Consider the following 12,731-nt stretch of genomic DNA (forward strand, 5'->3'; position numbering starts at 1 on the left):
GACCTCAGCGATGACGACGACGATAACACCAACGTGCTCTTCTACTCTCCTGACATGACCCTGAAAGACCGAGGGCCCTGAGAGAGAGCTGGGGAGAGGGAGAGAGAGAAAGAGAGAGGGAGAAGAGCTGGAGGTCATAGCCAGAAAGAGACGCAGCGGATTAGAAACTGAGAGGGAGGAACAAGAGGTAGGGAGGGAATGGAAGGGAAGATTGGGGGGGACAGTCAGGCAGATAGAAGGCGGAGATGAGCTGTCAGGTTCCATTATTAATCCCCATCCTTTACTATTTAATATCCTAAAGACACACACACAGACACGCACACGTACGCACACACACTAGGCAGAGCTGCAGCTCCCTGCAATACTACCATGAGAGTGGAGGAAGAAAGGAGCGGCTCAAAAGATCCTCCTAATGTTCAAGGCATCTGCTGCATCCCAAAGGTCTTAAAACGATTTCCCCTCTCTGCACTGCCTGCTTGACTCCTGCATTCGGCAGCACTTTTGGCATACCACCAAAATGAAAGGGGGAAAAATACCCATAAAGAACGGCTGAAAGGCAATCATAACAAGGTGTTAGTTTAGCATTCAGAGCAATTACCTTTTCACTTCTCTGCAGGGGAGGAGGTGAAAAGCAGGTCTTTTTAAAAAGCACCATGTGTGTCAGACGTGAAAGCATCTACGCTGAGATTGATCCCAGTTCTGAACAATTTTCTTTGCGATAGGGGTGAGGGGAGGTGAGGTATAGTGGAAATTTAGGAGGTTTTTATTTATTATTTTTTTAAAACAGTGAAGAGGACTTGGTAGGGCAAATAAGTTCCAAAGGAGTTTCTCCTTCCTCAGACAGTTTTTGTTTTCTGTTTTTCCTTTTTGCATATGGTGTTACTGTTGTTGCAACTGTCGCACAAGTATTACTTTGAAAGGTTGTTTTTGTATTTTTATGAAATACCACATATACTGTATTTATCAATGTACTGTATATATTTAAGTGTATAGTCTATTTTTTTACGTGCCTCAGACTAGAATGTGCACATCGTTCCAAACCTGCTGCTGTCACGTGACAGTCGAGCAGATTCAATACAAATAGCCTTATGAACAACAACAAAAAACATGTAATCAGTCAACACGTGCTTTCTCTCATGCCGTTTTTCCATGACATGGTACCTGCTCGACTCACCTCGACTCTACTCTACTCGCCTTTTATGGTTTTCCATTACGAAAAAAAGTCCCTGGTACCTGCTAACAGATACTTTTTTTTTTTTAGTATCGCATCCGTCGAGGTTCCAAGCGAGCTAAAGGTGACGTGAAAACCTGCAGACTGCTGATTGGTCGGAAAGAATCGTCCCTAATCACTGCGTCGGGGTGACCCATGCAATGGTCCCATGGGGTGTCCTGAACAAACCCGCCATTTTTAAATAGTTCAGCCAGCATCGTTTTGTTTTTTTTGCTGCCTCCAGCTTCTTTTGAAACTAAACATTTTTTTTCTTCTTCCGAGAGTCAAAGACAACACACCTTCGACGTTCTGAGTGTGTGTCACGTTAGGTCACGGCAGTTTCCTGCGGCGTCGCTATGACGACCAGCCACGCTCGCCTCAGGCACGAGGCGGTACTAAATCTGCAATGGAAAATGGAGGACAGGGCACAGCGGTCGAGCCCATCAAGCCGAGGAGAGTAGAGCTGGTACTAGCAGTGGGTAAGCGCCATAAGGTGCTTGTCAAAACCTAATACATCCATGGTCCAAACAGGTTGAAAACGAGGACACACACATAGCATAGAAAACAGCCTTTGAGGGTTCATCACCTCATGGCCCTTGTCAGTGGTGCTGTGAGGGGACAAAGCTAAGGTGTAATTGGCAGGATAATAGAGTCGCTTTATATCCAAACTCAGCCCATTTGGTTTTTCCACACATCGAGGTGGTTTCGTCAGCTGCCTCTTTGACAGGTTGAACTAATAAAGTGACCCTTGACTCTTTTTACCCTTGAGTTGTTGAACTTTTCTGCTGGGCGTCAATGACACTAGAGTGCAATTTTAGTTTGCAGTTCACAGAGCCCCACCACTGGATTACACACATTTGCGCTGTGCCCCTCTACCCCTCTTTTAGCACTGTTACTGGTTTTACTTGACTGTGCACTCCATCAAATAAATGAGCAGGAGAGACATTTCATAACAAAGCTGAGACTGGGCGTGTTTATTTCATTTTCACATTGATGCAATCCCTCATTCCCTGGTGTCACTTCCTTGAATCCTGTGAAGTGTCCGTCCATGGTGTGTGTGTGTGTGTGTGTGTGTGTGTGTGTGTGTGTGTGCGCGCGCATGTGTGTGTGTGTGCGCGCGTTAAGACCTGGGCTGCTTACATAATGGATATTAATTATTGGTCGGACGCTGCTGGCCCCTGCCGTGTCTCCAAATCTGGTTAACTGGATTTTGATTAATGAAATATGTGCGCCATGTCCTCCAGAAAACCAGACTTTTCCTACACGCACCTACACAGCTCTCCTGCAGACCCTTGAACGTATCGAGCCCCGCACCCCCCTCCATATAAAGAGCCCAGAAAATAAGCGAATCTCCCTGTCACGCAAGAAGAATTATTATTCCCCCCTCGTATCGTTGCATGCGCCGTAATTGGATACAATTTAACACCCGCGGCCCACGGGCATGTCGGCAGGCGCACTGCCTACTATTAGCTCGCCTCGCCAACCCTATCATTTGTCAGAGAGAGAGAGAGAGTGTGTGTGTGTGTGTGTGTGTGTGTGTGTGTGTGTGTGTGTGTGTGTGTGTGTGTGTGTGTGTGTGTGGCGCTTGTGCGTCTGTGTGGGGCGTTTGTGCGTGGGGGGCGCTTGTGCATGTGGCTCGAGAAACCGGAGCCATTGTTGGAGTCCGGCCATGACCTAGCTGTGACGCACAGAGAGAGGAAGAGGGAGGGAGGGAGGGAGGGAGGGAGGCGACAGCAGCAGCCCAGACGCTGAAAAACAAGCTGGAGCTCTGTCACCTCGGAGCGACAGCTAGGCAGGCCCAATGGGTGTTTGCTCCTCTGCGCGGCTTCCACCGGGAGCCTCGTCTGCTGTTTATTAGAGCCCCAGCAGTATTTACAGGCAGGGATGTGGTGGAGGGTATAACCCCTCCTAAACTCTGCTCACCCGCCGCTTACAGTAAATATAAGGCTGGAAAAGGTTAATGGGGAGATTACAGCCTGCATGACTGATGTCTTAAAGTATAAGCAATTGACTGGAAGTTCTTGTGTAGCCCTTTACATCAAATGTTTTAATTAGATAGCTCTAGGTTGTTTGTATTGAACTGGAGCTTTACAGGCCTGCAAGAATGTGTCAAATTACCCTCTTTTTTTGCCGATATGCAGACATAAAAGAGTGGCATTTGCGCAAATGCAAAACTTGAAATGCTAAAGTTCATTTTATGTTGAAAACGTAAACCTTGATATTTTACAGAGATCTAAGATTTAGCCCATGTGCTTCAGCCTTAAAAGTGTTCTTCTATACTATTGCTATTGTCAACAAATCCTGGGAAAGACTAAAACCATCTTCCAACTTCCCTTCTCTGTCTGGTGCACTCAGCCCATTTGTTCCTACTGAAGAAATGTATGTTTAATAACAGCTCCCAAATACAGTGTAGGGCCTAGTTTGATTTTATTTTTTCAAAGCTCAGTAATTTTCTGAAAAAAAAAAAAAAAAAGCACTGTATAGTTAGCAAACCTACTCAAACAGGAGTTATACAGGATTAGTTGGGGACTATTTTCAGTTGTGGATTAATAAACATTTGGTGCCCTATTGAGTATTTCTGGCAACAGGCTGGTGTATGTGTGATTGCCTCAAAATAAACTACAGTGGTCATGTTCATTGTAATGAAAAAACGTCATCTTGTGTGGCTCATTGAGGTGTTTTTAAACAACAACAACATAGGTTTGTTGACAATAAGAAAAACATATTAGTAATAATCAAAGATGCAGCCATTTACAGCCATACATTTTTGATTCAATTGAATGCATTTGCCATGCTCTGTGCACAAAAAACAAACTATTTTCCAAAGGGCTAAACAAATACTACAAAATACAATAAACTAACTGGAATGTACAATAAATCCCATCAACCATACAAACCCCACATTTCCAATGGTAGTTTCTTCTATTGCACAGTGGCCGTGAATGAAAAGACTTTCTCACTCACCTGACACTGAACTTGAATCTGTGTTTTTTTTTCTCAGAGCAGAGCTAAACAAAGCTACTCAATGGTGCAGGAGCAGTATGTTTTTGTACATTGTACAAGTAGGTAATGTGGTTTCCAAAGACCTTTAAAGGCTTGTGATTTGAAGGAATTTCAATGGTTCCAAGGCTGTAGCTTACTTGCCTGCTACCAACATGATATGTAGTAGATTAATATTTCTTTTGCATATATCTTAGATGCTTCAACTGTGAGTTTCTAATATGTCTAAAAGTGGCAATATTATACTTGAGTATGTCCCAGCTTGACAAAATCAATTTGACCATGTTTAAATCAAAATGTCACTCAGGCTCCTTTTCACTAAATATTGGCTCCTGGGTAGATTTTTGCCTTTTTATAAGGTAGATGCCAGCCATCGCCCTACATTCAGGGTTGTAGACAAAATTTTAAGAAATATTGAACTCATGAGTCCAAATTCCCCCTGCCGAACCCCCCACACACTGAATACATTTTTTACCAACTAAACTCAGTGCAAGAATATTAAAAACACACGTTCCATATACTGCTTTTCCAAAACATGAATGTACAACATGTTTCTGCATATGAGAGCATTTCAATAGTGTGTGAGAGCATTTCACTTTTATGTGTGTGAGGTTTCAGTATAGTATGTGAGCGTATCATTTTTCAGTATTGTATATTAAAGCATTTCAGTAGTGTGTGTGTGTGTGTGTGTGAGAGAGAGCATTTCACTTGTATGTGTGTGAGGTAATTGTGAATAATGTCCTAGATGGCCCCTCATAGTAATTAACATTTTTATTTTATTTTATTAAATTAAAATTACATTTGTATTTCTTGATAATCGTCTGTTTAATGTCCCTCTTTCTCCTGCGTCCTGTCTAATAACAGCTCGGCTGTGCTGCTGCTGCTGCCCGAGCGGTGTGCAGCAGCGAGCGCAGCTTCAAGCGCTGCGATCCGGCCCCGAAAGAGTTAAATTAATCTCACTCTCCCTCACTCTCCCTCTCTCTCTCTCTCTCTCTCTCAACACACACAGGCTGCCACCGCCCCAGATAACAGAGGGGCGCCTCTCCCCAGCCAGCCAGCCTCCGCTAATCGCAGTGGCAGGAGGGGGGGAGTTGAGTGCCGGCGGCCTCTCACAGCGGTGGGCTTTTTATTGACGCTGCCTGCCTCTGTGTGTGTGTGTGTGTGTGTGTGTGTGTGTGTGTGTGTGTGTGCGTGCGTGCAAGGCTGTGCATGCTTGTGGGTGCGTGTCAGAGCGAGAGAGCTATAAAGAGGTGGGTGTGTGTCTGTCTCCCTCGCTCTGTGTGTAAAAGTGTGTGTGTGTGTGTGTGTGTGTGTGTGTGTGTGTGTGTGTGTGTGTGTGTGTGTGTGTGTGTGTGTGTGTGTGTGTGTGCACTCCCCGCCAGCAGCGGAAAGCAGGGAGAGGCGGGTAACTGGGAGGGTGGGTGGAGAGGTTATGAGCGGAACTCGACAGAGGCCGACAGACGAGAGAGAGGAGGGGAGACGGGGGGAGCGGAGGAGGAGGAGGAGGGAGGGGGATCTTTCTTGTGCTGCGCTGAGAGCCGCCACCGCTTCTCCTTCCTCTCAGATAAGGTTCGTTTGAAGGTTTTAATCTTTATTCTCTAAAAAAGAAAAAAGACGCAACTGTTAAATTTTTTTTTTGTCCGCGCGTTTGGAGAGGGGGGGGGGGGGGTTGCCGCTTGTGATCCCCAAGGTCGGAATGAAGTGTGATTGATCGTGTTGGTTATTTTATGTCACGGGCCCACTGATTAATTGCATCGATGAATTTAGCAGCCTATTGATTAGGGTTTAATCTATATGTCCATGTCTCTCACTGCTCCAATAATCTTTCTCTCTCTCTCTCTCTCTCTCTCTCTCTCTCTCTCTCTCTCTCTCTCTCTCTCTCTCTCTCTCTCTCTCTCTCTCTCGTGAGCAGCAGTGTTTGGCTCGAAGCCACGCTCGCCCTGTAATTATCCCCGGTGAGGCCGCGCGACGCAGCGTGGCGCGCCTGTGGGGAACCGGTTAGCCACAACACCGGTGGGGGGGGTGCATAAATACGCGTGCGCGCGGGGGGGAAATGGTGCTGTGCTGAAATTTCAGTAGCCGTATCAAGGAATGTTCAACCTTTAGAGCTTTGGAGATGAATTTTAGATTCCAAAATTGATTTTAAACAATTAGTAGGCTACGCTCACTATAAAGTCACCATTGACTATCATAAATAGCCTATAGGCCTACCCACTGAGTTCCCATAAACATTTTATTTGAACATTGGGTGATTTTCAGACTACCATGAACAATGCGTGGGCTAATCAGCATCATGAGTGTTTTTAAAAGTGTGTGTTCATGATTGTACGTGCGCACGTGTCTGAGCCTGTGCATGCCGATTGTTCAGGAAAGTTTGCGCGCGCGCGTGTATGTGTGTGTGTGTGTGTGTGTGTGTTGTTTGTGACTGTGTGAGTTGCAGTAAGCGATCCATAACGATCTGCAGGTGGATTGTGCTGATTAGTACCGGCTGCCGTGGACTGAGCTGCGTGCAAAGAGCTTCCTGAAATCTGAGCCTGCCGTGTGTGTGTGTGTGTGTGTGTGTGTGTGTGTGTGTGTGTGCGCGTGCGCGCGCTTGTGTGTTGGCAGTCAGCCCCCTTCAAAATGTGTGTATTTTGAGGACATCACGTGTATATTTGGTTAATGTGTGTGGAAGGTGTGTATGTTTGTGTGCTTATGTGAACTTGTCATGAAAACTTTGTGTGTGTGTGTGTTTGTCAGGCTACCCCTTCAGTGTCTGATTGCAACAGCAGATGGTTGGATCACTGTAACCTCCCAGTGTGGCTCCCTCTACACCTGGGTACACACACGTGTGTATTTACGCTGTTTTGGTTTATACAAGACACCCACACCTATGCATGACATAGAATGACAGTTAGAGGACGGGATCACAGATTTTAAGCACGTTTTTCGTCACCATTATCTTACATGAGTGTTTTCAAAGGCACATGCTGTTGTCGGGCTGGCTTTTCAAACCACAAAGTTCACACACAGTCGTAAAAGTGCAACCATAAAAAGGCCTGTGCTCGCTCTCCAGACCTGTGTTTTTGTGTCTCCCTTAGACTCTCAGCATAAGTGTTTTTTCGGTACCTACAACTGTGTGTTTTTGTGTTTGAGTGTCAGAAACTTGGTTCGCCCTGCGGTTCCTCAGAGCAATATTCATCCTAATCCAGTTTTCCAGTGAGTGATGGAGAGAGCTGTTTGCCTCTGAGTCAGAGCAGAAGGGAGAGGGAAGACCCGGTGTCTTGTGCTGGGATTTTGCCTGTCTTTCCAACACCTATTTGACCTTTCAACGTGATTATTAGTTGTGTGTGACGTCAATAAAAGTCTGTTTTTCACTGCTTAGGACCTGAGTATTATAGGAGTTTTTAGCATTTAGAAAGAATCCTCCTGACTGACTTCTTGGTGACTTGGTAGTTTATAATTAATTAAATTGTGGCTTACAACAGAGCAGCTTCTCAGACTGCTTGGAGACAATCCGGTTGCATCTGAAAACCTCCCTGCTGACATCTCTGAAAGGGGCACATCAAATGTCTTTATGACCCATTATTGGTATTATATATACTAACAATCCACATCCAAAGCACTGTCACCATCCTGAAACCTGTTATGTTCTGTAACCTGAATCCTGTTACACTGTGCCTATACATACTGCCAGCCCCAGACAAGGTCCTTGAATCACAGACTATGTCCATTCTACCTGGATAAATTTGAAAATGCATATTTTTCTCTCTGTGTTGGCCCTCCATCCTCATTAAGCTGCTTTCTTTTTTAAATTGAGCTTTTTGAAAATGTCTCAAGAGGGGATAAATCTGAAATTGCTGGCCTTGTGTTTTATTGTGAACAGGGAAAACCGAGCTTTTGGAGAACAATGACCTGAGGCTGGTCCAGGGCTGTGTGACAGTAAAATGAAGATCCCTAATTTAAAATATAAACCCAGCCGATAACATAGCACAGCTGTTGCCATCAACCTGCATTCATGATTATTTTGTCAGGCAGTGCAATCATAAATAAAATAATGGTTTGATTGATGTCTTGGTGCAGCAGCACAGGAGTTAACACTGGCACTTATTTGATTGGCCACCGCAGCGCCTTGTCAGGTGATTTCACTCTGCAGTCCAGCAAAATTTAAGCCGGGTTCAACTTTTCTGCCAGATGAATGTTGTTTTTTTTTTCCCGCGCCCTCTGTGTTGACAGATAGACTGGCTTTACTGAAATGAACAATTTTTCTGGCTAAAGTCCGTACATGTCTAAACATGGCCTTACTGTAATAAGTAGCATCTATACAATGCAAGCAACTCAGTATTGTAGGCTCTGTCAGTTGTCTGAAAACAGATTATATGAATAACTAAATGGCGAGTTTAGAACGCAGTTTATGTGATCACAAAGAGCAGGCAGGAGAACTGAACAGAGCTTTAACCAGCTGAGACTCAGCAGAGTAACCTGCCGGCTGTCCCACTGCTCGTTGGCTGTGACTCACAATTTTGTAGCCTTGGTAGCCTCGTGGTTTAGTGGCTGTGGTCATAATGGGCTCTCCCAGTTATGAGAGGGACAGTAGAGGGTGGGGCTGATTAGAGCAAACATACCTAGCAATTCACCCTGATTTTATTAAAGTTTGAAGAAAAGCTTTAGAATCCGTTTGTCACAGAAAGTCATATGCATGATTCAGTTTTGTCCAGAGATAGCAAGTGGTGTTTTCGCTCTGTGCTGTGCATGAATACACCCACCGTTCTTCCCTTTCTTCTCATCTCACAGACCCTCTTCTTCTTCTCACTTTTTTTTGTGCCTGTCTCCAAACTTTTGGATGATTTGCGCTTTAAGATGAGATTTGCTTTTTAATGTGCCCATATGTGAGTGCTTTGTGAGCTTTGTGTTTGTTTGTGTATGACAGTCTGGTCTAACTCCTACTTTCAACAGCTGTGGCGAACGCAGCCAGATCTTCCATTTCCAAGTCCCCCTCTCTTTTCCTACTCCTACTCTGCTTCTGTCTGTCTGCTGGCTTTTCTCTTTTCTCTCTTCTCACACACACTCACACACACACACACACACACACACACACACACAGGCATATGATGCGCACACACACCTCAGGCTTGATATTCATAGCCTCCCTCCTCCTTCACTTGACATGGGAGCCTTAACAGATGTGCCCCAGCCTTGAGCTGCCTCTCCCTCTCCCCCCCTCTCTCCCCCTCTCTATTGCCTCGTGCTTCACAGATTTACCTTGTTGGTTTGGAAAAAACAGAAGTGACATTTAATTTGTATCTGTACTCACAATCTATTTTTTATCCAAAAAATGAACAACAAACAATACTAAAAATTGGAAAGCTAAGGTACAAAACCAACACCAGTGATTGTACGATTATAAATAAGATAAATAACACCCAGTTGGTTACAGTGTACGTTCTGTCGTCCACCATCACCTACACTCAATGTATAGCAAACTGTATATCTTATATGGTAATATATATGTGTGTCTCTCTGTCAACATACCTTTTGGATTTGTGCACTTTTCCTTCAAATGTCTAGGCTAATTGTTTCCTTATTTTGAAAAACGTTTAAAATATAAGTATTATCATTTTGTACTTTATTTACTGCCTTATTTCTGTTGTTAAAACATCGTTTATTCCTGTTTTGGAGTTTCAGCGGAGCTTGTGTGTGTGTGTGTGTGTGTGTGCGTGCGTTTTTCTGTGTGTGTGTGCGTGCGCGCGCAGCCAGTGCCGTGCGCTGGAGGCTTATGGTAATTGCGGTCTCCCGACTGGCCTTCTGGGTAGAGTCTGCGCGAGTGGGAGTGGAGCGAGTCTCTCGGTCTCGGCAGCCCTCATCCATTCTGTGCGGCACTCCCCGTACAGCTCCGCGCGTCCTCGGTGCGAACCGGGGTGTTCTGTACGCTTCTCGAACAAGACGCGGGACGAAAAGCTACACGGAATAACCTTCAGCAAACCTTACGAGACACAGAATCCGCTATCGGAGAGGACATGGAGTGACGGAGAGCGGGAGAAAGGGGCTTTTTCCGAGGACGGCGTGCTCCGCTGAAACCCAACATGGCGCTGCTGCGAGGTACGGCAGAGCTGAATTAATTTCTCCGCGAGTCCGCCGACCTCGCCACCTGTATCCTGTGGGGGCCCGGGCCGCACGGCGCATTGGTCTCTCCGAATGAAAGGACCATAACGGATTTTCTTTTGTGGATTTCTCTACATCCTGACGTTGGTTTTTCCTCCGCGCAGGATCTTTTTGGTGCTTTCTGGCAACACAAGTGACATTTGCAGCAGCAAAAAAAGTCAGCTTGAAATATAGGGTAATGGATGAGAGTTGCCTGTAGACAATAGAATAAGGACCGAGAGCTTTATATGTAAGACTTGTTTTGTTTCTTGACAAGTGGATAACCTGTTTGACACTTTTAGTTGTTGTTGTTTTTTTTTTCTTTGACCGGGATTGTGGGTCTCCAGCAGACAGGATCGTAACCGGGCTGGTCTACGTACGCACGGATCGCTGTCCCTCTAGTTAACTTGGAAAAACAGGAAAAAGGCGTGAGTTGGGGCGCCCGGACGACGGCTGGAACTAGCACCAATTAACCAGGTGAGGCAATCATTGACAAATCGAAATTTATTTTATTTCACATGAGTCTGGCGATGTGAAATTTCCTGCATAAGGACACAAAACGCATAGTGTTTTTTTTTTTTTTTTTTTTTTTTCTAATAAATTGTAGTCTGCTTTCTATGCTTTTAAAAGATCCAGTGTTTTCATACAATGTGTTTTTAAATCAAAGACGGTCTTCATGTAGGGTTGAATGTAAACGCGATAGCCCGGTGTTGTGCGCAGAGACTGGGAGAGGATCGGCCACTTCTAAGAATAGCGCATAGGGTGGTCTTTGTGCGTTTCGGCGGGGCAGTGGCATGTGGTTGATAAATAACACACGCACACGCACACGCACACAATGATCCGACCCTGAGCTTGGCCTTTTTACAACTGTCCTGTCAACCGGAGGGAGGTGAGAAGGACGTCCCAGAGATTAGCGGACTTGAAAGTGGCGCCGTCCTTGATGGTGAATATTCAGGCTTTTCGCACTCTGTTTAGTGACGAAGTGTGCGAGAGCCTCTGGGGCGAGGGTGGGAGCGTGTGTATGTACGCGTGTGCGTGCGCGCACACGGACCTTCTGCGCTGAACAAGGTTACGGAATCCAGCCTCGCCCTGCCAAAGGAAAGCGAGCGGTGCTGCTCCGTTTATATACGGTTCAGTTGGAGGGCATCCCCGCGGTGTGTGTGTGTGTGTGTGTGTGTGTGTGTGTGTGTGTGTGTGTGTGTGTGTGTGTGTGTGTGTGTGTGTGTGTGTGTGTGTGTGTGTGTGTGTGTGTGTGTGTGTGTGTGTGTGTTTGTTTGTTTTGGTGTGGCAGCTGAGTGTGTGTGTTCGTGGGGGAGGTGTGGGGGGGCTTTGTTTGGACAGAGTGGACGTTGATCAGTCACTTATCAGCTCCAGTGTTGTGAGGAGGGGGGGGGAGAGAAGGGGCTGCACCGCTCACCTTTCTGTCTAGTTGATGGAAACCGATCTGGCAACCTGCCCACACACACACACACACACACACACACACACACACACACACACACACACTCACACTTGATGTCTTGCAGGTGTTCTCCGATATGACTTTGCGCTGCAGTACGTTGTCTTCCACTCTTGCACGCAGTCTTGCTGTGTCTAGTCTTTCCATTGCCGGGGGAATAACCTTTGCGCACGGAGGATTCATGTAGCGATAGTTAGGACCCTCTTCCCCTGCAGCTACGATACGCGCTCCTCTTGTAGCGAGAACGTGTCACTCCAGACTCTAAATAGGCTATTCAAATAGTTTTAAAAAGTGCATGGCACTTATTTCTGTCACTGTAATTTCTTCGTTGCAATTCGCATTTTAATCCACTCCACTAATTTATATACTGTGCCATTTTAAATAATTCATTTTTACTTCTTCCTCCGTCATATTTCCCCTGCACCAGTTGGTGGGCGGCAGCGATCAGTAAGCTATGAACATCTTATGAAGTTGCTGTTTAATTGAAATTAGTGCTGCAGGGCGTGTTGGATTTGTTCCAAACTAAGCCGTCTTTCCAAACAATTCTTTAAAGCTCCTCGGTGGGCTGCGTAGCCGGTATTTCATGACCAGCAAAGCACAGTCATTTGTCTTAAAATGACTTTGTCAGTGCCACACTCGGTCGAAGGAGAACGGCTCATACGGGACTTTTCCTCGTTCCGCTACGCCTGCTGCCTGTCCTGGAGCCACACAGGCACTAATTAGGGGACGCTCTCTTAGCAGGATCGATGAGCCTCATATTGGCTGGCTCCAGCTCATTGACGAGCTTAGTGAGGGAAGCAGCTACTAAAAGACCACTTCAGCCCCGGCAGCCAATCCGCGCACGATATAAAGTAGAAAGTCGTTCATAACGCAGGCGGCTGACGGACGAGCAGGTTGGGAGAGCAGGACCTCGTGTTGGGACCTTTCGAGGGAACTGATCAG

General features: G+C 45.9%; 1 protein-coding gene across 7 annotated transcripts in view; it reads left to right on the forward strand.

Moving 5' to 3' along the window:
- The first annotated feature begins 5,714 nt into the window (after positions 1-5,714).
- The window catches only part of bcor (BCL6 corepressor), a 36,729-nt gene continuing 29,712 nt past the window's right edge, over positions 5,715-12,731 (forward strand). The window contains exons 1-2 of one of the 7 annotated variants that reach the window (XM_028591130.1): positions 5,762-5,779; positions 10,681-10,807. The gene's annotated coding sequence lies outside the window, so the exon portion shown is untranslated. Of the gene's footprint in view, positions 5,780-10,009; positions 10,808-12,731 lie in introns of those variants that run through there. The other 6 variants (XM_028591126.1, XM_028591127.1, XM_028591128.1 and 3 more) reach the window with 6 other exon arrangements.

Source organism: Perca flavescens, chromosome 11, assembly GCF_004354835.1.
Source record: "Perca flavescens isolate YP-PL-M2 chromosome 11, PFLA_1.0, whole genome shotgun sequence".
NCBI classification, from domain to species: Eukaryota; Metazoa; Chordata; class Actinopteri; order Perciformes; family Percidae; genus Perca; species Perca flavescens.